At 36.0% G+C, this 24,952-nt stretch overlaps 2 long non-coding RNA genes across 2 annotated transcripts; both read left to right on the forward strand.

The window, feature by feature from the left end:
* Positions 1–9,051: 9,051 nt before the first annotated feature.
* On the forward strand, positions 9,052–13,731 carry LOC144348772 (uncharacterized). The gene is made up of 4 exons (XR_014926845.1): positions 9,052–9,071; positions 11,457–11,641; positions 11,943–11,987; positions 13,466–13,731. It is a non-coding gene; the product is annotated as an uncharacterized LOC144348772 (long non-coding RNA).
* Positions 13,732–15,529: 1,798 nt separating this feature from the next.
* Positions 15,530–24,395, forward strand: LOC146732702 (uncharacterized). The gene is made up of 3 exons (XR_014926843.1): positions 15,530–15,648; positions 22,588–22,808; positions 23,403–24,395. It is a non-coding gene; the product is annotated as an uncharacterized LOC146732702 (long non-coding RNA).
* The last annotated feature ends 557 nt before the right edge of the window (positions 24,396–24,952 follow it).

Below are 24,952 nucleotides of genomic sequence, written 5' to 3' on the forward strand. Positions count from 1 at the left end.
ATGTAAACATCCGGGGCAGCAGAGAGGGGATTTTTTTAACACGAGGCATATTGCGAATCATTTTATCACTGACGAGTGTTCTAGCAACATGACTTCAAACCAGCTGCACTCATACCTAAATGATTTCTCCGGCAGTCTTGTACAGAACAAGATGGATCCATCGTATGAACAAGGAATGTCTACTACTGCTACACCACAAGTCGAGCCTGATGTTTCATAAAATTCAACTCGTCGTATTAAACGACGCAAAGTCGCGAATTCGCTGGTTACACCTAAATCATGTGACAGTGGTACAACGGGCCATCAGCTATTGAAAATCCTACAATCGATCCGAGAGGTGAGAACATTTTCACGTATCTGCTGTGCCGCGTCAACAATTTGTACATAACCATGAATTTGTTTCGCCAGCGTACTTATGTACATATTCATGAGTACTATAACGGCTACCTCACCAATCGCAGTGTATCCTTAACGATGAAACAGTTCAAAGATTTCAATGAAATTTTACCACAAATCAACCGCTTGTCAAAAATGTTCATTGTATTTAAAAATCCAAATATCCGTTGCTTATTTTCCTGACACCTCTTCCACTGCTGTTATATAGATTCGTCCAGAGTGGACGAGACTACAAGATGGAGGTATAAATTCGTCCAGAGTGGACGAGACTACCCCGGCTGTTATATAGATTCGTCCAGAGTGGGGCAACTATCAAAATCAAAGCAGTTTACAAACTGATACTTTTGAGAATGCTGTAAATACAGCTAAACGTTTACCAGTGGTTAACATTATTATGCGTGAAATTTTATGTAGATATTTTCTTTGTATTTTGTAGGCAACAGGAAACCATTAGATAAGCTGACTATGAAGAAAATTGTCGCTGAATTAAAATCGTCGCTGAATTCATCTGTACACAGATTCATCGTATCATTCAAGTCAATTATTTTTGATGTGCTCGCAAAAACAGCATTTGTGTTTATCTTATGGATTTGCGATGAAGATACTCAGACAAATAAAATCCGTCTCTACATTGACCAAGCTTTGTGCAAAATTGATAGTTGTAAATTGCTATGTGTTATGGGCATTTCAATGCATTTTCCCAGATTTGGATGGTAACTATTCCAAGCGGCATACATGTATACTCTTTCGACGATTTAAATCAAAGCCCAAAATGTGTTTAGTCTCCTGTGAAATCACGTTATCAACACGCGAAATGAATTCCCAACAATATGACATCATTCAACAACATATATAGAATAAGCATGTCAATCATACTTTAGCAGTCATTCTCTATAGTACAGTGAAATGTAGGACACTTGGTGAGTTTTCTGCTGACCCCTAACCCTATTCCATTTATTTCAATCTAGTTTGCTGGTTTTTCCTTGGAGAATACTTAACCGTTGCGTTATATATGTATATTCTATGTATTATTGTTATTTTATTATTTTATTATTGATTATTTACTCAAACAAAAATAAAAAATATATATTCCATGTAACTAATCTTAGTAGTTTTACCTTCTTTTGTCAGTTTCTTAAGCGAATATTTAATCGCGTTACAAAATGTATACTCTAAGTATTTCAACCATTTTAACATTTTATTTTTTATTCTCATTATTAATATTACTCCTAATAAAATTAACATAAAATGAAGGACAATAGAGTGTACGTTGATTTCATGTTTTATTGATACATGTACATTACATTTAATTAATGTGTATTACAATTCTACATTGTAAATATTAATAAAAAATCGTTGTTAACGAACATTTTTGTTAATTATTACGTTAGTAAAATAAATAAATAAATAAATAAATAAATAATACGTGTCCACGAAGAAAATGTGAGAGTCGACTTTTGTCAATATTGTGTCAGTTTCAGTCTGTGCAAAATGTTCGTAAATGTTACCCAAAGAAATTATCCAGGCGCTGTTGTTTCACTTTCTGTTGTTTTTTTGATTTTGCGAATGAAAGCATTTGTCGTAACTGCATCAGTTTCACTGCATCGATGTCCTCTTGACCTTCATACCAGTCAATAAAAAAGTTGCATTCCGTCGATTGCGTCGGTCACTGGAACTGCTGGTGTTGGTGCGTTGGGCGGCATGTTTTCTTTTTCGTTGTTGTCACTTTCAATGTCGTCTTTTTTATTTTCGGCTACAATCTTTACAATCTCGTCCTCAGTGAAAGTCTCTGACCCAATGTCGTTGTCACAGTTGATCCATGCATCAAGTTCGTTCTCGGCAATGACTCCTAATCCTAGATCAACACAGGCCTCGTTGATTTCAGCGGTTATCACCTCACTTTCGTTGGTACTCACGCCTTGCTCATTGGCATGGTCGCCGACATGAAGTCCATTGTACCAACACCCCGCCACAGTTGATGGTTTGATACGCGTCCTTAACCGTAAATGTTTTAACGATTTCTTTCAAATTCTTGTCTTCATTATCTTCATCGACGACGGCACGTAGCATGTTTCGGCGATAATATTTTTTCATAATTGCGATGATTTCTTGATCAAGCGGTTGTAGCTTTGAAGTTGTATTTGGCGGTAAAAAAGAACACTTGATGTTACCATCCGGTGATTCTAATTGGCTGCTCTTCAAACTGTGTGAACCGGCGTTGTCAACTAGCAGTAGCGCGCGCTGTGGGTCCATGTAGTCCATGTAACTGATCTAGTTTTAACCTTCTTTCGTGTGATAAACTCCGTTAGTTTTCAAAATGACGTGTGTGAGCGCCCTCTACGATACATTCAGAAAATTTGTTCGTGACTCCTATGCTTGTCCAATTAACAAAAATAATTTATGGTAATTTATGCAAATGTATTCAGCGAGTTGAAAAAAAACGTACTGTAGGAATAAGTGTTGCAGGTGCCAAAATATGCGTCAAATTCCTCACCATTTGAATCCATTATCATGGAAATTTACAGCTTGAGAAAGAACTGGTAATAAATAAAGCGCCGGTATCCGATATCTTTTGTGTCGTAGTTTGCGTCGATTTTCATAAATAACATTCCGTCTTTCCTCGGTTAGCTGCATGGATCACCAGATTTCTATTGTGAACTGTGAGTCCTTTAAAGGGCGGCAGTCGTCGTGTCGCGTCCTGTTCGATATGGGACTCATAGCGACGTATACAACGCGTGTAAAATACATTGTTTATTTACATGAAATTCGAACACGTGCTGCGCGACGACCACCGCGCTTTAAAATATAAGTCCGAATAAAGAAATTTGGATGCCGTACACCAACTGCTCCATTCGATCTATTATGGAAGCCTGTTGTGAAAAACATGTATGGATATAAATATCTATTGGTATTCTGCCTTGATATGAATGCAATGAATCTTTGAAGATTCTAGCGAACAATGGCAAGGGGAAGATACTAAAGTGACATACATCATCTGAACGCGCATGTTCTCTCGATATGGTGTCAACAGTCCGAGCTCTTGAACATATCGCCACACGAGCGACTGACATAAATGATAGCAGCATCCACTGACCCTGATCTGACTCATGGCAGTTCAATTCTAACTTGTTCGCTCCATAAATCTTCATACTAACTTCTTTTAATATTCTGTGGTATAGAGTATTGTATTTGCCCTAGCATGTCACGTATACAATATCGACATAACAGAAATGTACGTGCCGTTTCACACGCATGTATTGCGATATACATGTATTGTTTTCAGATGTTTCCAAAGAAAACTGTGGATGTGCATGTGTTTCTGTTTCATGAATTGCCAAGTAATTATTTTGCATTAAGCAAAACATAGAAGTGCACGCAAGCCATATATTGATTCATTGTATATATTGACGCTGAAAATAAAAGTTGTTCTCAAATGCACCTGTCATTTATGTAAGTGCATATACAGCTGGTTAATTAAGGACATGCATTTTTATAGAAAATATGAAATTGAACTTTGCGTTCAAGAGTGACAAGAGTGAGTGGTGATAGTCATATACAATTATATGTTTTGTATCAAAATAAAGTTTAGAAATAGCTATTAATTTGTATGTAATTTTTTTAGTTATATCATGGCATGATTTTTTATTCATTACAATTTTTTCTCACAAGTTTAAGTGTACAGTTTAGTGCCTGATCTATAATGGGGATTGGAAAAATATAATAAAAAATAGAAGGATTTTATCTCTTTACCCAAATTTAGGATTATATCATGTCATCTTCTACATGTTTTCATTATGATTGGTTAAAGTCATTAAGATACCGAAAATGAACACAAACATTGGAGTCATCGCAATATTATTGGGGAAACAGGAGTTCAAATTTTGTATGTTAAAATTATTTCTTCATATTTAAAAATTGTCAAGCAAGCTGAAAAACTCGTACATTGTTATTGATAGGAATCCTAACATTATGCAAATTTACCAATTAACTACATATAGTGTGTTTCCATTGCAGCCACATGCTCATCAGTATACAATTTGAATTCGGCTCTAATTCCCTTAAATTGGGACTCGTGGAGGAGTACACAACGCGAAAATGACCATCAATTAATTTAGGCGGAAATAAAATTGTTTAGTTGACTTTACGAAAAAAAAGCTTGAAAGCACTAATTACCGCGCTGTTCTAAAGATAGATTGAGGTCGAAACTAAACTGCGGCTAAAATAAACATAATTTTACCTATTTGGTTATGTCGTTTCTATTTACTTTCTGCCTTAGCTGCTTTTCAAGCAATATAAACGATTGACACGAAAAAGCATTGAGAACACTCGCCAGGTAGGTAAAAAGGTTCACTTCCGAGTTCTCGGAGTTTAAGTGGTTATTTTCAACTAAATTCTCTCACCAAATAAGCTTCTCGATGGAACATACTTAAACATATGAAACACTGACCTTTTTAAAAAATCACCAAACAACTAGGGGTTGGTACGTAAGGGTTTTGTTTGACTCGTCCCGTCTCGGTCCGGTTTTTACAATCTGCTTTGAATATGCACCAGTTATTCATAAATGGGGCCATTAGTGCCCGGGGAGGGGGGGGGGGCTACTTGCATAGAAGTGCAATACGGGTATGTGCCGACTGGGGTGTCATTTCATTTTATTTTGTTTAGCTGTGGGTACTCATTTATCAATGTTTTGGTTTAGAAGTGTGTAGCATTTATTTACTTTTTCACAGGTCCTTGTATTCAAAGCCAAATACCGGAAAAGGCTGAATAAAATGCATTGCCCGGATGCGCTCACTGGTTGCGAAAGTTGTGAACTGGGTGTGTTTTATTTAGCTGAAAACACTTGCGTTTAAATAGAAAAAAAATGGTTGAGAAGTGAGTATGGTTTACGTGAGGTGGGCTTCACACCCTTACCCACTTAATGTGGAAGTAGCCTCCCCCCCGCATTAGTGCTGGGTGAGAAGCTGATATACTCTTACACTATAACATAAGACATTTTGCCACTACCAGACGACCAGATGTTAAAACTTGAGAATCGTCTGCTTCCTATCTCTACTCTCATGCGTTGTTATCGCCATCATTATAGGCACGTGTTTTCAATTATTGTGAATTGGTTGCATGTTTGTCAAATGTAAACATACTGTCTATATAATTCACTCATTATTAGTTGAACTTTGAAATGTGTACACAAGCGGGTGACTGTTAACCCTATATCACAGGACGAGGGGGTGCCAGTTTAGTTTAGTTTTTCTGTCCGTGGGGTCTCAAAGTTCTGTTTAATATAAAGTCCAGTTGACATGATTATACATAGAACATTTTTTTTGCTTTCTACTCTTTTTTAAACGAGGTATGAAACGAGCGCGTTTTTGCCATTCTTTGCATTTTTGTACGTATGTTATCAGTCAGCTCAAGAGCTAAATCAATAGGACAAACAACCATCGTCATTAGAGTAGCCAAGGTGTTAAAAATGGAGTACTGGTAAATCAAATTTTGTGTTGGTATGTCTCTAACACATGCTTATTTGTTATTTACTTTCTTTGCACTCAACGACCCTCAAAACCTGGTATTACATGTAAGAGTTTTTACGTTTTCCTCGTAAGTATGTGTTGACTGTTCTCTTTCTGGATTCCCGCCCTATTTTATGCATGTACTACCAATTCATTTGACGACGATCGTTAAACTATAAACGGACTACATTCGGCCAGAAATTAATGCGACCGGCCAACATTGAGTATACCAAAGTCAGTAAAAATGTAGTTTGAATAGTGACACACTTCCTACGTTTTATATGAGTCAAAATAAAATAAAATAAAACAAAAATTGTACGATCGATCGAAACAGATTCTATTTGCTAGATGTAACCTCTACGTTCTCAGACTAGTACTTTGCTTCTGGCGTTAATACCGGAGATAAAGAGCGACATATTTAAATCGGAAAATAGCAAAAGTGCAACCATCTGTAGAAAACCTCTCACTGTAATCGAAACATCTTAATTAGTTGTGTTTAAAACAAAGTTTTTGAAGTTTTCTAGTGCCAATCATAACTCTCCCACAGTCATTTCCACGTTACCCCGGTAACACATTCTTGTGCACAGGATCCAAGTTACCAGGGAGTAAATCACGATATTGGAAGAGCTGCTCGTGCATTGACCAGTCAAATGAGAGCTCATAAACACCAACTAAATATTTGCTGTTGTTCTTAACAACAAAGGAGACTAGCACTAAACACGAAGGATCGCTTATAGGCTTAAAGTAGGATTTAGATCGCGTTTTAAGCAGAAACGTTCATATATATTACGTACTCATCAAAAAAGGCTGATTGGTCGATTTATTTAATCATTTGTATTTCGTGAACACCGCAAGAACAACAAAGTGTTGCATTAAAAACTACTAAAACCTAATACAAGTATAATAATGTTTTAAAACTTCAAAGAGACCTACTTTAAAACAAACACTTTCCTTTTTCTACTTCATCCGTTTGCGGCGATGACGATTCATTGTGTCACATATTTTATAAATATCAATGCTTTGCTGACCCACATCAGGGCCATTGCTGGTCGCCTCACTAATTCAGATAATCATCTTTGGTGGTTTGTTAAGTAACAACCCCAAGTCACATGCTCCTGTCTCTAAACAAGCATATCAACTGTTCATTTACATTGTTGCCACGACAAAGATGTCAATTCATCTCAGCCGCACGAATAAGCGTCAAAACATGGGCATTACTAGATATTTTTAAACATCGCATGCATTCCAGGCTTCATATAGAGTTTGAGTACTACCGTTTAACTAATCGGTTACATGTTTTTAATAACATTTGTTTTGTTGAGGTGCCTGTGCAATTCGAGATGGAGAGGCATTCCATATTTTTCGGAATATATTTTTCTGGTTATGCAGAGGCAGCGGCACGACATTTTTCATGGAGGGACGAGATCTGTTCACCATTCATCGCGCAGGGGGGTCCGGGGGCACGCTCCCCCTTAACAATTTTGACATCTACAAGCTCTGAAACGCTATTTTCTGCATTTTGAGGGGCACATTTTGCTGACACAAAGGGTTTCAGTTTGATTTTTTTTCGAGGGGGCCATCGCCCCTCTGCCCCCTCCCTGTGCCGCCGCCACTGATATGGCTTTCCCTGTCTGTCTGTCACCGAGCATCAAGTACGCTATAGGGGTGGTACACATGTTTACATGCTGCCACGTTGATCTCATGATATTTGCTATTTACCTTTATTAACGAATCTTTATCTTGTAGTTAGTTATTTACCCGTAGTGTGGTACAAGTAGTTTTTAAACATTGTAGTATGTTTTATTCCTGTTTAGGGATTGGTGGGGGGTGGTCGTAACCCCTTGTGCTGCGAACCAGATAGTTTGTCCTACCGGCAGGATCTCTTTGTTTAACGTTCACGTTATTTTATTTTGTTAGTTAAGTTGCATTGTTGTTTTTGTTCGAGTGCGTTTGAAAAATCACTTCTGCCGCAGAATTTTTGTGATCCTGTATGAGAGAACCGCTGAATAGAATGCCGAATAATTGTCTATGATGTCGTGGAATATTATGCGCCAGAACCTGACTTTCAAAATTGCCCACTTCTCACGTCTCGGCGTCCATATTTTTTCCAAAAAACCCGAAATAGTCAATTTATTGTACTTACTCGGCGACGTGAAAATTGTGTTGTATCATCACTTTCTTTCGCTATAATAACTATTCTAAAATTAGCAATAAATGTTTTGAAGTTTATTTAGCAACCTTATGTTTTATTATTGCTCGTTGCAAGGCATACATGTGCATTGGGGATAGACTGCACATTCGTGCTGAAATAATGACAGAAATTTATTTCCATTGGTTGGGTATTATGTAAGGATAATAATATTACAGTACATGACAGCAAATGCAAAGGGTAGAAGGACATGTAATGTTTGTCAGTTACAGTTCATAGTTTCTGTTTTGATATTTGGTTACATTGTTATTTGAAATAAAATAATGATTTGAAGAATACTCTGACGATGAGACACATATTTCCTCTAGCACAACTACTAAGGCCCAAACAAATGTTTTGTTGCCCTCAGCGACCGACCGAAAAATATAAAATATCGGGTCGCGTTTTTTTTTATATTTTAATAGGCCCAAATATTAAAACCTCACTATTTTAAGTAGTAAAACGTGTTTCCTCCAAAAAATAACGATCTCGGACCGTTGTTTGGTCCCCAGTGTCCCCGGGGATAAGTGGCGACTTTGAACCTCGGGTTGATCTGTATTTAAATACAAAAGACTGAAAAAAACACTTAGATTTTTGTGTTTAATATCTAGCATGCGTTTGATTGATTCCCGTATACCTCGGCTATTTACGACACCCTTAGTTTTCATGAGTTTGAAAAAAAAAATCCGACCGACCGGCCCCATTTTCCGTTTGTATTGGCAGAATGTCAAATTGGAAACGTATAACTTTTAATTCCCTTGTTTTTTTTCTATTCGGGTCAATGATCGCATAAGGAACTAATGAGTCTTGACTTGAGAAAAAAGGTGCAACACATAGCTTGTTTTGCATTGGCGTCTTTCATCTGCACATTAAACCAGGCACAAGCTAAACCGCTGTGAGCGTCCAACACAGAAAGCACCGGTTTACATATATACTGTAATCCAGTAAGTATTTTTTTGCAACGGTTAGACTCATATTGTACGGTACGTCAAATTATGTACTTCTGTCATGTTCATCATTATTAACTGCCCTGCCTGCTTTTGTGTAGAGGTATGTATGGTTGTATTTTAATAACAGGAGCTCACTATTAGCGAGAATACATACTATTATATAGAATCTTGTATAAAAATAATAACTGACAAAACTGTAACATTTCCCATGACTTTTACGCCATACCGGTAGGTAATTTACTAACAAATTGTTAAACATTATTAGACACACTAACCACATTGATCTGTGATTCAACATGCACATATACGCACATTAACCTTTAAAAACTTAAATTACAGGCACATATACGAACATATAAACATGATAGACGTGATTCAAACTCGCAAGTCGATAAATGAGCACAACCACTGTAAACAGACGCGCTCCTGTTACGCCACTTCACACTGCCCCGCAAAAACACAAACAACTGTAGAATATAATTCTGTGCACAAATGAGCTGCTTAATGCTGATATTAATGACGACGTGTTCAGTTCGTGGTTACTCGGTGTCATAAATTTGGCAAGTAAGTTTGATACACTGGTGAGTGGTATACCGCGGGACACAGCATAAATTAACGAAATTACAGTTTGTTATTGTTATCACCATTTAGTGCGGTAACAGTGTGTGGTTTCTGGTGATCAACACATCATAAAATGTACGTATACTTTATCTAACATAACTGTTAATGAGCAAGTGTCTTCGTGTTTGTGAGTTGGAGAATGTACTACATGCTTGTCGTATCAATGAGAATTCATTCTTTTACGATTTGAAATGTTGTTTTCTCTACTGGCCTCGTATACGTGCCGTGGTGTTGACAATATATATGTGTTTTTGGGCTACCTTGGGGGAATTAATTCTATTGCATTTGCTCATAGGTTTTGCTCACTTTCTCAGATGCAGCTAAACTTCACCTAAATGATTCGATATTATTGGGGGGTATTGGGTTATGTAAAAGCAATGGTAGATAAAAATGGTGGTTAGTATGATACTAGAGATAAAAATGATATATGAATATTTTCATTCTCGAATAAAATACGTTATTAGTAACATTGTAGTCAGACATGAAAAATAAAACAGTAATACACGTAACAAACGCGCATCGATTGTGAGGGGAGCAATCATTCTTCATCGGTGGCGGCGCTGAAAAAATAGTTTACTAATTAGTCCCCGTTTGGACGCAGTCCGAAAACGGGAACGTGTGGATTGACCTCTGTGTGTCCGTGTGTACGTGCATGCGGCCTTATGTCTTAGACATGACTGGACCGATTACGTTCAACCCTCACAATACATCATACATAATATACATATGCACATCCATTTGTTTCACAATCTGATTCAAGATGGCTAAATGGTGGCCATTTGTGTGCTAAAATATCATCATCAAGCATTTATGGATGCAGTTTGTTCCAACTTGGTACATACATTGGACATTATGGGATCTTCATTCACGTCACATTTTGTTTTTCAGATCGGATTTAAAATGTTCTGTTTTAATAAATGCAGTTCTAGTGCGATATCTCTGTTATGCTTTGACTAATTAGGTTCAAATTTTATATATTCATTGTACATCATGTTATAGATATACAGATGTATTGAAAATGGCTGACCAGTGGCCATTTTGTTTTAAATAATGCTATTTTAGAGTAATATCTCTCAATGTGGACAAGTACGTTATTGGACGATCAAATACAAAATGACTGATTGTCAATCGTCTTCTGGATTCATATCGCTCACATGTTTATGTTCGAACACTATAATACTATAAACAAAACTATATATCTTAAGTTTGATAACTAACGGGGACTGTGTCATGCATGGCTTATTAATTTTCATTACTTTCATGTACACAGCATGGTATGAACATTCCGCATATTTATTAAGCACTTATTCTTATTGAGGAGTAACAAATGTAAAAGGTCAAATTCTTATGACATCTAGCTATTGTTCTGGTAACTAAGTAATATACACATTGGCAGAAAGTCAAATTAATTCCCCTTTTTTTCTATTTGGGACAATGATCTCAAAAAGAACAGTAATGCACATGAAGATATTTTTTTTTGATGTGACATATTACAACCATGGTGGATTGAGTTTATACATCTAAATTCACGTGCTATCTTGTGGGAATAGATCTCAATATAATCGCTTCAGTCAGCGCAACACTAAATACCGAGCGTTGTGAAACAGTGTTTTGTCTCTTCAAGATTAGATTTTAATATCTAAATACACTTATAAATGAATGTAAAAACATAATCATTTTATTATTTAATTGTTAATGCAAACAAACTGACAACATTACAAAAGAAAACACAGGATTCGCTGTTGAAAATAATGCATAGTGAACACCGTCAATTATTTCATACGTTATGCATTACAGAACTACTTACTAAGATGAACAAGAAAGTGATACTATTTCTGGTCCTATTACTTATTATGGAATCGTTCATATGTACAGACGGGTTCTGGGGACGTCGTCGTCGTCGTCGTAGGCGTAGTAGTGTTGGTGGTGGTGGCGTCGTCGCCGGCGGAGGCGGCGGTGGTGGTGGTGGCGGTGGCGGTGACGTAAGTATATTTAAATATCCACTTGTATTTTCAATATGTGAAACGCTTCTGGATATGGTTTGATAAACTGAATAAAAATAAGATAGGTATGTTGCATGTTTATCTCACAAAAATCTGTTCTTGTGAACATAACTTAGGTATAGTTGCTTCAGCGCCACAAATGGACCAAGATTTACTCATTACGTCATGCTCGCGGATATGGCCACGTATTTATTGTCTATAGATGTGCTTTTTTCAGTTGTTTTAGGTTGTGGCATATATTAGTACCATCTGAATATATATATATATTTGTTTTTTACAGAATATGCACAAGCACCCCGTCAAGCGTGACGCATGGGATAATGACGTTAGTTTCATTTTATTTACTTTTGACAATTGTTGGTTTAACATTTCCTAGTCTATCACCGACCATCATTCCTTGAATTGTTTTGAGTCATTGCCTAATATTATGCGAGTCCTAATATATTATAACAGAGAATTTAAATGCATTAACTACCATTCTGAAATAAAAATATTTATTGCCGAGCACTATTATTCTATTAAGGTAGCGGGACTATTATTTGCATACTTTTTTTCATCTTCTAATTGTGACCAAATGACTACAAATAGACCCAGGAAAGTATATATTTTTAGAATCGCCAGACTTCAAGCTTTTCAAAAGTGTGTTTGCCATGCCCGTATCTGCATTCTATGACCCGTTACTTAATCAAAGGTGAAAAATTACTTTTTCTGTAAAAAAAATAATTACGCATTTATGCTGGCGATAAGAAGTATTTTTTTCACTTTTTCTAGTTGTTCAATAGTCTGGTAAATTGAATGTGTCTGGTCAGTTTTATGCAAGCAACGCGTTTTAAAAAACAGCGTGCTGAATTTCAATTACTGTTTTAGTCGCATTGCCCCCAACTCAAACCACAATTCGTTGGTAAATAATCGATGAAATAGTTTGTCTGGACACATTCAAGTTCCTCTCACTGTCACCTCAAAGCTGTGAAAATTTGGTGTTAATCCGACGACAATAAGTATAGGTTATTTTTTGTTAAAGACCTTGTATTTTGAAAAACATAAACTCCTAGAAAACGTCCATGAAGTAAGAGCAAAGATTTTCAAGCTTGTTTATCGGCACAATCAATTTGTTTTCCCATCAAGGTCTGCTTTAACGTGTGTAGGGACATCCAATTGTGTAAGGCTATTGGAAACCAAAAAAATAAAGGAATGGGATAGCTATAATTGGATAAATTCGGCATATGAAAACACCAAAATCAATGATTTTTTTCAGTGGCTGTGTGACCTTGTGTCTGAAACATTCATATGCAAATGACTAATCTGTGAAACAAACAGGGGCGGAGACAAACCACTCAAATATTTGGAAACACTCATTGTGTGTCAGATAGCTACTTGATAACATATCCTAACATTGCTTTGTCTTGAGTTTATTTTTGAAACTTATAGGCACACAGATTAAACCTGTGTTGTTGATTTTGGAAAACACTACTGAGGCTGCCTTGCTTCCCTTCAGAAAATCTAAATTTTAACCAACTTACATGACATTCTATGTTATGTTGATTTTTATCACATGAAAGTTTTTAGTGCATTTCATCAATTAATAAATAAATGTGAAAATCGTAATTTTCAACACAAATAATAGTCTCGCTACCTTAATTTAGTTACAAGTTGTATATATTTTTTCTAAAAAATACAATTTACAGTTGGAATAAATAAAGTTGATTTTCTAGCGTATGATAAATGATTTGATGGTTCATATACATTTCAGATAAAGCTGACAAATATTGAATAAGACAGTACGTTTTTATTCTCAACTTCTAGGAATAAGAAGAGAAGAATTACATAGCATATAGTGTCGATGATGATGTCGCCTCTTCATTGTATTCAGAACAGATTATTCTACTCAGAAAGCTGATGTTGAACGAATTATGCAGTGCTATGATGCCATTAGACTCACGAGAGTAATCGGGTGTACGAAGTATTATATTTCACTAGTGGGTTAATTTGACGACTATTTTCTAAAACTATCGCAGTAATGGTACTAAAGACAAAACAATAAATAAATGAATTGATCTAATAATATACAAGTGTCCTAATAATTTACTACATTTTATTAGTATTTAAACTCGAAAAATGTGAATTTATTTTACCGCTATAACGCCATTTGAAGTTTTACACCGATATACACGAAGGGCTTACCTTCAAGACCATATAAAATGGCAAGTGGAGAATAGTTATTATTTCTACAGTAAGCGAATCTAGATCTCTCCTAAGATATAATCATGTTAGCATTGTTAGAAAAGCAACTCCGTTGTTGTATATTCGTTAATATTCTTTCACAACTGTTTGAATTATCTAGAATTCCAGATTCCCGAATTACCGTCAGACGCGATTTAATTCTATTTGCGCATGCGTAACCTACCTAGCAACGGGCGAGGATAGGACAAAAATATGAAAAAAAGTCATAAGACACAGGTAAACATGCAACCCTTAAGAAGTCAGCGGCATATTTGAAATAGTTTTTTTTGCAGATAGCGGGTGGAAGAGTGTGGGTGGGTACAAACGAGGGTAGCTAGATGGACTATTTAAGACAGTTGAAAAAGATGATTTTTGAAAAAAAATGGACTGAAATAGAGATGGTACGTGTGTGTTTCACAGAGTAAAATATGACCGTGACATAGATTTTCAACTCCCAAAATATGAGAATATAAAATATTACGCTACAGTCAAAGATAATTTGCGTGCTCATTTTCAGAGGCTTATACGAGTTAGTTAAAAGATAATGTTTTATTTCAAGGGAATTTTTACGTTGCGAGTTGGAAACTGTGATGTTCGACGCACTGCGACTCGGCGCGTTCGGAACGTTCAAAATATGTCCTACCTTTCGGTTTGTTGACCCCAGGACGCGCAAACGCTATCAATTCGGAACCCCCAATAGCCCCCTTTCATACGTCGAGCGCCCTCAATCACTTCCTGTTTTAGAAGAACTGAAAGAGAGGACGGTAGGTATAGAAACTCCACTGTCTCCATAGACAGACACATCAGCTATCAGGTGCAGCCAACGAGCAATACATTGAAATAGTCAATTCTCTGGGACAAAATTTATTTTATGGGCCTTTTGAAGTATGCTAATTAATATAAAGGAAAAAGGGGAAATTAAAAGCTGTTCATGAGCTACGCTCTACCTGAAAAAAATCGTCTTGCCCTCCTGCTGACCAAATTTATCTTTCCACTCCCCTCATTAAAAAAAACACTTGCCTACCCCCCTTCCGTCGACTTGATATTCTGCTGATCAAATTCTATTCCTCACTTACACTGGTTGTAGTACAATATTTATGAATATCCCGGGTGAATATGTGACAGAACCTACATTGTTGTGCCGATTGGTGGCGTAATTCATCGCGTCATTGGCTTCTATAGTCTTCTTGAATACTTTAACCACTCAGCAGATCAGTGGGCGACGCGATATTTGTTTATGTAAGTACTCACTAAAAAAAAAGTTTCACTGTCCTTACATTTTTTTTAGAAGCCTGCCCTGCCTACTCGAGGTTACTGATATTTCCCGCCCCCTACAAAAAATAGAAAAAATTCTCTGCCCTCAACAAATATCCCTTGGAACAGCTTTTCCGATGAACAGCTCCATTGGCTGAGCTATCTAGGAAGTACTGTTTTAAAAGGTAAGAAACGTTGTGAATTTTGAATTTATTTTTATTTTACAGTGCTAAGCTGAAAGATGAAGTCTGCACTATGTGTATAAGGTTTTCATGATTGGCCTTTCTTTCAGTTATTGTCTTATTGATCTCTGGCTGGTAACTAATTCGACACGCTATAACTTTTAATTCCCTGTATTTATTCGGGTCAATGACTCCATAATGAACTAAAAGGTGCAACACATCGCTTGTTTTGCATTGTCGTCTTTCTTCTGCACATTAAACCAGACACAAGCTAAACCGCTGTGGGCGTCCAACACAGAAAGCACCAGTTTACATATATACTTTAATCCAGTAAGTAGTTTTTTGCAACGGTTAGACTCATATTGTACGATACGCCAAATTATCCACTTCTGTCATGTTCATTATTATTTAACTGCCTTGCCTGCTTTTGTGTAGAGGTGTGTATTGTTGTATTTTAATAACAGGAGTTCAATATTAGCGAAAATACGTTATAAGTGATTTACTAACAAATAGCATAAATGTTTTTAAACATTATTAGACACATTAACCACATTGATCTGAGATTTAACATGCATAGATACGCACATTAACCTTTAAAACATATAAACATGATAGACGTGATTGAAACTCGCAACTCGGCAAATGCGCATCACCACTGTAAGCAGACGCGTCCCCGTTACGCCACTTCACACTGCACACTATTATACGTATACGTTCTGTGGTGCTGAAAATAGCACGATCAAGCATAGTTTTCACTATGTTCATGGAAAATTTGGTTTATTTATGTATTTTATAACGATTTGTCTGGTACACGGTGTGCCCGAAAATGTAATGCGCTGCGCCAGTCCTTTAGTGCAATTCCTCATTTATAGCAGAACACAATTGCGCATGCAATCGATCGTGAGGAGGCGCAATCATTCGGTTGGAGGATTTGAAGAAATGACTTATCAGAAAACTTGAAAAGAAGGGGAACCTGACAAATTGTGGCAATTGGAGAGGGATCACATTATGATCAGTGATTGCGAAGGTGACGAGCAGAGTAATTATTGAAAGGATTGTTGGAGGAGTTGACAAGAAGCTCAGAAGTGAGCAAGCAGGATTTTGCAGGGGTAGACGCACAATACAGCAGATATTTGTTTTGAGAAACGTTGTGGAGCAGGCAATAGAATGGAATTTCAACATATACTCTTGTTTCATAGACTTTGAAAAAGCGTTCGATAGCTTTAGAAGGGAAACTCTGTGGGAAATCATGCGCCATTACAGAATTCCACCAAAATTGATCAAAATTGTAAAAGCATTGTACGATGGAAGCCAGTGTGCGGTTACGGAAGGAAGCGGAAGGACAGACTGGTTCGAGGTAAAATCGGGAGTGAAACAAGGCTGTAATATGTCAGTGTTCCTCTTCCTGCTTGTCATTGATTGGGTTATGAAGAAGAACACAACAGCTAGGAGAAATGGGATCAGATGGAGAAATCAGATTTCTTTATGGAGAAATTAGACGACCTACACTTCGCTGATAATATTGCTCTGCTATCCAACAAAAGAAGCCAGATGCAATAGAAACTTGATCATTTAAATATGCATGCAAAATCAACTGGACTGCAAATTAACATAGACAAAACTAAAGTGATGAAACTGAATTCAAAGAGCAGGGAGCCAATTGCCATAATGAAATAGAGGAGGTTGAAAAGTTCACTTACCTTGGAGCAACAGTCAGTAGAACTGGTGGTTCATGAGAGGATATGAGATAAAGATATGAAGAAGTGGCAATTAACACATGAAATCAAAAGCAATTTTTTTAAGTCAAATGTGATAAGCGTTTTATTGTATGTGTGTGAAACATGGAAGATGAACAAAGGCGATGAAGAGAAACTGGACACATTCCTACAGAAGGCATTGAGAAGATTATTGTAAGATTATTTCCTCATTATCACAAATGAGGAAATCAGACAACGTGCAAACATTCAAACAATAAGTTAACAAGCAGCCTATCGGCTGAGATAGCTCCGCTGTTAGCAATGCACATTTCAATTAAAGAAGTGAAGACATCATTAGAAAATGAACAATATGAATAGTATCAAAGCAATCGGACTTACAGTTTTTAACAAGAAGTCGAAAATATCACTTTTTACCAAAAATTACAAAAATATTCACCAAAATAAATTAATTAGAGAATTGAAGATATCATCACAAAACGAACAAATCTGAGAGAGGTCCACATGTAGTACCTATATATGTAATATCAAAGCAATCGGACTTACAGTTTTCAACAAGAAGTCGAAAATATCACTTTTTACCAAAAATGACAAAAATATTCACCAAAATTAGAGAATTGAAGATATCATCACAAAATGAACAAATCTGAGAGAGGTCCACATGTAGTACCTATATATGTAATATCAAAGCAATCGAACTTGTGGTTTTTAACAAGAAGTCAAAAATATCACTTTTTACCAAAAATGACAAAAATATTCACCAAAATTAGAGAATTGAAGATATCATCACGAAATAAACAAATCTGAGAGAGGTCCACATGTAGTACCTATATATGTAGTATCAAAGCAATTGGACTTGCGGTTTTTAACAAGAAGTCGAAAATATCACTTTTTACCAAAAATTACAAAAATATTCACCAAAATAAATTAATTAGAGAATTGAAGATATCATCACAAAACGAACAAATCTGAGAGAGGTCCACATGTAGTACCTATATATGTAATATCAAAGCAATCGGACTTACAGTTTTCAACAAGAAGTCGAAAATATCACTTTTTACCAAAAATGACAAAAATATTCACCAAAATTAGAGAATTGAAGATATCATCACAAAATGAACAAATCTGAGAGAGGTCCACATGTAGTACCTATATATGTAATATCAAAGCAATCGAACTTGCGGTTTTTAACAAGAAGTCAAAAATATCACTTTTTACCAAAAATGACAAAAATATTCACCAAAATTAGAGAATTGAAGATATCATCACGAAATAAACAAATCTGAGAGAGGTCCACATGTAGTACCTATATATGTAGTATCAAAGCAATTGAACTTGCGGTTTTTAACAAGAAGTCGAAAATATCACTTTTCACCAAAAAATGACAAAAATATTCACCAAAATTAGAGAATTAAAGATATCATTACAAAATGAACAAATCTGAGAGAGGTCCACATGTAGTACCTATATATGTAATATCAAAGCATTTGCACTTGCGGTTTTTAACAAGAAGTCAAAAATATCACTTTTTACCAAAAATGACAAAAATATTCACCAAAATTAGAGAATTAAAGATATCATTACAAAATGAACAAATCTGAGAGAGGTCCACATGTAGTACCTATATATGTAGTATCAAAGCAATTGGACTTGCGGTTTTTAACAAGAAGTCGAAAATATCACTTTTCACCAAAAAATGACAAAAATATTCACCAAAATTAGAGAATTAAAGATATCATTACAAAATGAACAAATCTGAGAGAGGTCCACATGTAGTACCTATATATGTAATATCAAAGCATTTGCACTTGCGGTTTTTAACAAGAAGTCGAAAATATCAGTTTTTACCAAAAATGACAAAAATATTCACCAAAATTAGAGAATTAAAGATATCATTACAAAATGAACAAATCTGAGAGAGGTCCACATGTAGTACCTATATATGTAATATCAAAGCAATTGCACTTGCGGTTTTTAACAAGAAGTCGAAAATATCAGTTTTTACCAAAAATGACAAAAATATTCACCAAAATTAGAGAATTAAAGATATCATTACAAAATGAACAAATCTGAGAGAGGTCCACATGTAGTACCTATATATATAATATCAAAGCAATTGCACTTGCGGTTTTTAACAAGAAGTCGAAAATAACAGTTTTTACCAAAAATGACAAAAATATTCACCAAAATTAGAGAATTGAAGATATATTCACGAAATGAACAAATCTAAGAGAGGTCTACCCAAGGTACATATACACCAAGTATCAAAGCATTTAGGCTTGTAGTTTTCAAGAAGAAGTCGAAAAAGTAAAACATTGACACGGACGACGGACGACGACGGACGACGACGACGGACGACGACGACGACGACGGACGACGACGGACAATCACTCATATGATAAGCTCCGCTCGACAAAGTCGACAGCGGAGCTAAAAACAGGCGGTGGAAGTGGATTGTGTTACACATGGAAAGTAATGGCATATCAAGAATCGCTTTAACATGGGCACCAGAGGGCAAAATAAATGTGGGGAAAAACCAAAAGAAATTGGACAAGAACTGTGGAAAGGAAAAGAATAGGGATACAAGACTTGGGCAGAGGCAGAAGTAGCGGCTCAAGACAGAGAAGCATGGAGAAGAAGAGAGAAGAGATGATGGCCCTATTCTCCACCAGGAGACAAGGGAATGATGAAGATGATGCAATGATTCTTCATCTGTGGCGACGCTGAAAATATTTTGTTATTACTCGCATGTACGCAAAATAGCATGAACATTCCGCATATTCAATAAGCACTTATTCTTGGTGATGAGTGACAGATGTAAAAGGTCATTTCCTTATTGAACTCTGGATATTATCATGGTAACTAAGTGACATACACATTTGAAGAATGTCAAAATGGACATGCTATATTTTTTTTGTTATTGGGTCAGTGATCTCAAAAAGAACTAACGACACTTGACGATCTTTGATGTGAGAAAAAGCTGCAACACATAGCTTGTTTTGCATTGTCGGGTTTCTTCGACACATTTAATGTAGAGACGTCAACTTCTTTCAAACCAGACACAAACTAAATCGCTGTTGACGTGTAACACAGGGAGCATTAGTTTGCACATATACTGTATACCAGTAAGTTCTTTTAGGCAATGTCATTCATCTTCCCTGCCTTCTTTTGTGTAGACGTATGGTTGTACTTTAATAACAGGAGTTCTATATTAGCGAAAGTACATAATATTTATATATGTATTTTGTAACGTGTAGAATCTAACATAACATTTTGCGTTTTATACAAATTTATCAACGTAAAGGACTATCTACTTGATAGTAGCATCAGATTGATTATTATTATTTAACACAAACTAGAAAGGATATTTTGTGAAACACAGCATTGAGTGTGTCTATATTAAATAATGTACGTACCAAAAAATATTAAACAACACTAATAAACTATATGTTCGGATCAATATTGCATTATTGCATTTTTAATATTCTAGTCTCGTTTACAGCGGACGGAAGATATTTACACACACCTAACGCCCGCACCCGGTAGGCAATTACCGAGTGACTTTGCAACATTCCCAGGCACTTTCCTAGGCACTCCAACAATGACCGTTGTAGTTGCAATACATACCTCCTCACGTGACAGCTATTCAAAACACCGGACGCGGTATGCTATTGATAAGTGGCCACAAGAGAGGAAGGGGTAGTTGGACTATTCCATTGCTTTGTAGGTACACAAATCATTTGTTTGGTAACACTTAGAAGAAATATAATACGAACATAAAACTGGGAATGAATATAAACAAGACATGATAAATGTAAATTCCTTTGATTGGTAGTTTATTGAGATTTTTCAATGGATTTATATTATTATGAGTGTCGCGTTCAATTTCTCGCATAATGTCATGTCTCATTGCTCTTTGCCAGAACACCCGTCGCCCAGTCAAACTTTCCCTGGAATCGTCTACTTAGCTTCACCTCCACACCGTCACCAAATACCATTTTCAAATATTCTTCAGATCTCAGACAAAATTCGAGAAACTCAACGACTTCTTGTGTGACCTTCAGTCGACGTAGCAACTACTCCTCTCGGAACGTATTCAACCGATGCGACAGAAATGCAGCACAGTCCCTTGAACCGTTTCCCTCGCTAGTCCAACTTCCTCGGCGATCTTTCTAAATCAGAAACTGCATTCAAAACTAAACTGTTTTCGCGAGGATAATTTAGGCAATTTCATTATACGTTAGGAGCGTTTTTAAATATTTGTATCAACTAGGTTTATTATTTTCGCGAAACGTTCAAAATAGAATTTATTAAATAAACGAGCGTATGTATGCATGAAATAAAAAAATGTCTGATGTCAAAATGAGTAAAACATGATTGTTTGATGAATGTTTGACTGAGCTTTTAAGCATTTTAACATTTAAAAATGTTGTAATAGTTGAACCATCGGAGACCCTGGTTCGTTGTTGTGGATTAACTGTCTAGTAGGCATGTACGTAACTTTATTGCGTCTGCAATGGTCACTGGGTCGTCCAGGAAAGTGTCTGGGGATGTTGCAAAGTCTACCAGGTGTGGGAGTTAGGTATATGGAAATATCATGCACCTGCTGTAACACTTATTTTGTTCATGTTGTACAACCGTAGTAATTCGAATGTACGACGTTTTGAGTTTAATGGAAACTTTTCAACGTAATTATATCTAACAACATGAGAGGTATTAGAAGGAATTCATCATTTGACATTTAGACTGTTGTAAACGAGTTGGGAAAGTGTCATTTACTAGAATGTGAATATTTTAGCTGAAATTTTAAAGGTCATTTCCTCATTGACCTCTCGCCATTTCTTCGTAGAAGTTACAAGTTCCCATCTTAGTATTGTACATAAGTGATTTGTGGTAGGCATTGTATTATGTCAAGATCACTTTAATTGTGATATGTTTGTTGAGAACTAATCCAGGGTTATTTGAAAAACAATTATGCCAATAATGCAAAATGATGTTGTTTCCCGAAGTCGCACATTTTCATTAAGTGGAATTAATTATTCTCATTTTCTGAGATGAGGTTTGATAGTTTGATAGTAGCTGATGTTTGCGATACAACTTCTCTGTAATACTCCTAATTAATTTGAAGACGCTCATGATAAGAAACCTGTATTCTACTAAAGTGTTATTAAAGTCAAGCATTAAGAGTACCGAGGCTGCTCCAAGATTATAAAACATATTGCAGATGTTTGTTTCCATACATTGTACAACCATGGTGGATTGAGTTCATATTTTTAATACGCGTTTTATCGTGAGGGGATGAATCTCAATATAATTGCTTCAGTCGGCGCAAAACTAAACCGGTGTTTTGTCTCTTCAAGATTAGAATTTAGTTATTGAATGCACTTATAAATGAGTGGGAAAACAAATTCATTTTATAACAATAGTGTTATCTTTACTATTTAATTGTTGATGCAAACAAACTGACAAATATTACAAAAGGAAACACAGGATTCTTTGTTCAAAATGATATATAACGAACATCGCCAATTATTTCATACATTATTCATTACAGAACTACTTACTAAGATGAACAACAAAGTGATACTATTTCTGGTACTATTACTTATTATGGAATCGTTCATATGTACAGACGCAGGGCGGTTCATGAGAAGTCGTCATCGTATGCGCAATGGTGGTGGTGGAGGTGGTGGAGGACATGGTGGAGGTGGTCGTGGTGGTAGTGGTGGTCGTGGTGGTGGAGGAGGTAGAGGTGGCGGTGGCAACAGCGGTGGCGTAAGTATATTTAAATATACACTTGTATTTTCAATATGTGAAACGCTTTTGGATATGGTTTGATAAATAGAATAAAAATAGTATAGATACGTTGCATGTTTATCTCACAAAAATCTGTTCTTTGTGGATTCTGCCTTTCTAATGAAGGCTGTTTGAATAACTTATATAGTTGCTTTAGCGCCACAAGTTGACCAAGATTTACTCATTGCGTCATTCTCGCTGATATGGCCACGCATTTGTTGTCTATACATGTGGTTTTTCAGTTGTTTTAGGTTGTGACATATATTTGTACCATCTAAACATTAGTCTATCACCGACCATCATTCCTTGAGTTGTTTTGAGTCATTGCCTAATATTATGCGAGTCCTAATATATTATAACAGAGAATTTAAATGCATTAACTACCATTCTGAAATAAAAATATTTATCGCCGAGCACTATTACTCTATTAATTTAGTTACAAGTTGTATATATTTTTTCTAAAAATAGAATTTACAATTGCAATAAATAAAGTTGATTTTCCAGCGTATGATAAAAATGATTTGATGGTTCATATATTAAATAAAACTGTACGTTTTTATTTTCAACTTCTAGGAATAAGAAGAGAGGAGATACATGGCGTATATTATAATCAGAACAGATTATTCTAGTCAGAAAGCTGATGTTGAACAAATTATGCAGTATTATGATGCCATTAGACTCACGAGAGTAATCAGGTGTACGAAGTATTATATTGTACTAGTGGTTTTGACGGCCTATTTCTAAAACTATCGCAGTAATAATACTAAAAACAAAACAATAAATAAAGGAATTGATATAATAATATATAAGTGCCCTAATAATTTACTACATTTTATTAGTATTTAAACCCGAACAATGTGAATTTATGTTACCGCATATAACGCCATTTGAAGTTTTATATCAATATACATGAAGGGCTTACTGCATGTAGCAGCTTATACGTGTTCACATTATCTTGAAATAAGTGATACCTTTAAGACTGTAAGCTTCAGTCACACCCGCATTATTCATATATAGTGGCAAGTGGAGAATAGTTGTTATTTCTACAGTAAGCGAATGTATAGATGAGTTGTACAACATATGTTTTTTCATCTTGGGTTACGTGTAAAATAGCAGTATGGGTCTTATCCTGTTTGTACTCGATTATAGTGGACAGTAAGTTTGATTTAATTCGGGAACCCCCAATAGACCCCTTTCATAAGTCGAGCGCCTTCAAACGCTTCCTGTTTTTAGAACAAACATTACAAGTCGAACATTGCAACTTCAACCACGAGATTCGAACTCGTCATCACTGCACACATATGCACTACTCAACACACTACGGTCACTGCCCTTGAATGGAACAGCTCCAAATGGAGTGTAATTACCACGGCACGTCCGTGACTAGTTGTTTATTTTTAGGCCAAATCTCAGATAGACACAACATGTAATATATAGTTTATGGTTTAACATGATCCCCTACACAGATGCTAGGATTATTAGTAGAGTTGTCAACTTTTGAAGTTGTGGACATTGTTCACACTATTAAACTTTGGTACAGGTTATTAAACAATACTTGAACATAAATTGGTTTCTAGTAACATAGTGGTTGTTGAATCGGACTAATGATCAGTTCAAATTCTACCTGGAATTGAACATCAAAAAAATGTATGACCCCTACCCTGGGTGAGTGTACTACAGAGTTAATGGGGATGCCAAATCCACTGGCCGAGATGTATTCAATTAAAGATGTGACACTGGGAAACCTTTGCTTGAGATCAGCAGGTGCTTGAATTCAACTAGACATGGCTGACACCACGACGGCACATTAACTGGCATTTGATAGAAAATGCACTCAATGTTTGAAACTGTCGCCTAGCACAACAAATATTTTAAAAAAAGTAGTTTTCACGATAACTTGAACATCCTCACATACTCACATTATCGAATTAGAAAAATAAAAAATAATGAAACATTAGATTACAGTGAGTTAAGGTATAGATGCATGTTCGTGGGCAGTTGTCAATGCTGGAACCTGCCCAAAAATGGATTTTAAAATATAGGGAATCGAGGCACGCGTATGTGATTAAAAGTCCCGAAAGTTTGTTTACGTTGCTCTTTGATTGACAAGTCACTGTTGATGT

Source organism: Saccoglossus kowalevskii, chromosome 17, assembly GCF_978046115.1.
Source record: "Saccoglossus kowalevskii chromosome 17, keSacKowa6.1, whole genome shotgun sequence".
NCBI lineage: Eukaryota > Metazoa > Hemichordata > Enteropneusta > Harrimaniidae > Saccoglossus > Saccoglossus kowalevskii.